This window comes from Mchenga conophoros, linkage group LG19, assembly GCF_057382185.1.
Source record: "Mchenga conophoros isolate Kocher_MC1m ecotype Shallow Benthic linkage group LG19, M_conophoros_male_GT1.1, whole genome shotgun sequence".
In the NCBI taxonomy this organism is placed as follows: domain Eukaryota; kingdom Metazoa; phylum Chordata; class Actinopteri; order Cichliformes; family Cichlidae; genus Mchenga; species Mchenga conophoros.
Window position 1 is genome coordinate 9,434,675 of NC_140544.1, and position 2,711 is coordinate 9,437,385.

Consider the following 2,711-nt stretch of genomic DNA (forward strand, 5'->3'; position numbering starts at 1 on the left):
TCCTCTGCAGGCTCGGCGCCTCTCTGAGTGTTTCCTGTAGAGAAGAGGCTCGAGTTGACCTGGAGGATCCACTCTGTGATCCTCTGCTCGCTGTAGTACTCGTCATCACCGCCATCGTCCTCCTCCAGTGTCTCTGCGTGACCTCTGACCTCTGAGTCCTCAGATGATGTTTCAGCAGCTGAGTCATCGGAGCAGAACTCTCTCTGCCGTCGCCGCTCCTCACAGGCGCCGCCGTCATCTTTAACTATGACCGGCATCGTTGTCGTACGGCCACCGTCCACACCAGTGATGTCATCGCTCTTCTTCTGCTGTTCCAGCCGCTCAGCGAGTGCCGGTCTGCTGTGGATTTCGCTGAGTCTGTCTGACTGTTGGATTGGTTTCCCCCACTTTGCCACAAACACATGAAGGATCGTATTTCTGATGGCAGGCGGAGCTGCAGGGACTTCTCCTCTGCCGGGTCTGCAGCCCCTGATGGGCGGCAGAGGGATGTTAGCAGCTTGTTTCAGCTCAGACTGGCCCATCTGTGATGACCACTGACCCGTGTTTAACCTGCTCACGGTGTGAAGGTTAGAAGATGATCTGTTGATCCGCCGGACACTAATCTCCAGAGTCTGACTCGTCTCCTCGCTGATAGGCAGACCCTGGCGCCCGGACTTCCCGCTCCTCTTTAAATGAAACCGATCGTGTTGTCTGTGCACGGCTGCATCCGAACTTCTCATCGCTCCTGTTTGCTGTTGGCTCAGCAGATGGATCGGACGCGAGCCCTCCACCTTCTTTTAAACGCTCCGAGAGACGGGCGCCTCCTTCACCCACGTCCCAGCTCAGCCCCGAGGAGTCACCTGATCTGTAACAGTACTCCATGGCAGGCCGGCGAGGACTCAGACTCTTCATCAGCTCATTCACTGCAGACGAAGAGCCACCCATCACCAGTGCACAAACACAGAGCCTTTAAAGAAGCGCAGAAAGGAAACTGTGACGTTTGCACAGGGCTGGAGGCTTTTATAGCATCAGATTAACATAAATCAATAAACACATTAAAAACTGATTAAAACTGAAATCAGACGTCACAGTAAATATTTTAGGTGCAGGTTTAACCTCAGAAAAGAAACAAGCCAGAATGGATTCAGTCAATTTATAATTACAGTTGATTCTTGAATGATAATAACTGCAGTAAAGTTTTAACATGGGAGTCTATGAGACTGACTCGCTGCTGGAGCCCCTGCTGGACATCAGAGGAACTGCAAGTTTGGCACAGCCCCACAGGATGTCTTTAAAATGTCCCTAAAGCATTATTATTATTATTATTATTAGTTTTTTGCAGTTTTTTGCAGCTGTATGTGAGGCCTGATGTCGGAGTTTTCGGTTTATTGTCCCGTCTCTGATAAAATCTACTTGAATTTAAATAAATGCATTTCTCAGCTGCCTCTGTTGCCTGATGAATCCTCCTGTAAAATATTCACAGGTGAGATCTGATCTGCAGCCATGGACGTTGGACATGATCATCGGAGCAGGAAGTGATGGCGGGACCGCAAACCCTAAACCCGAGACTTCAGTTTCCAGTCACGTTCTCTTTTAAAAAGCTCCTTTATCCAGTCCCACTTCCTGCTCACCTAATGAAGTCTGTGCACATGGAGGAGGGGGAGGGGCAGTTATTGCAGTGTGCTGATTGGCTCACTGTCAAATGTCCAGACAGTGCAGCGCGTTCAGTCCACCGCCAATAGGGTTGCCAACCGTCCCTTAAAAAACGGAATCGTCCCGTATTTCGAAACAAAAGTACACGTCCCGTATTGAGCTAATAAGGGACGCACTTTGTCCCGTAATACAGTGAGAATCAAAAGTAGTCTATAACTTTTAATGGAATTAACGCTTTGTTTGAAAACATAATTCCCAGCCCCTCTCCTGCTTTGTGACCAATGAGCTGACAGCACACTTACGAGTATGACAATTCAGATTACCGCTCATCTCATTGGTCAAGGAAAGGTCGCTTACGGAGAAAATACCGGAAGACAACAGATGACCACAACAAGAAGCATGGCCAACAGGGAAACAAACGCCGACACTGCGGTGCAAGTCTCGGACGACAGTACACCTAAAGCTGGGCAGACACTGTGCGATTTTTTCAGTCACGTTATTCAGCTCCTGCTCAAACTGCACGATTGACTCGCAGGGGTTAGAAGTTGGTAGGTCACGATGCAGGTCTCACACTATACCGCCCGATGCTCTGATGCGACCTGAGTGCTCACACTGTGCCTCCATAACATGAAGGTTATAACAGAAAATCTGTCGCGCTCTCTCTCTCCGTCTTTCACTCACACAGACACACACACCACCACCATCAACTTTGCTAAATTGCTAATGAAAAACATTGATCGGGCAGCTGTGACTGAGCAGCAATGTAAATCCAACTATTTTCACGGTTGTGTGCCTCCATTGCTTGTGTCCAGATCACACGCTGCACAGCCGTGCTGCTCCATCTTTTACACCAACGTTTACGTGTTTGCGCGCGAGCAGTGTGAGCGGCTGTGGTGACACCCTCACGAGCGATTGATGATCGGGAGCTGGTCGTGAGGTGTTAATCACTTCTCGTTACCCCACGTATACTACACGACGCACGATGAAGGCCAAAATCGGTCCGATCACTCAAAAATCGGCTCAAAATGGGCCTAAAACCGCACAGTGTGAGCCCAGCATTAGAGCAGCAATGTTTGTTC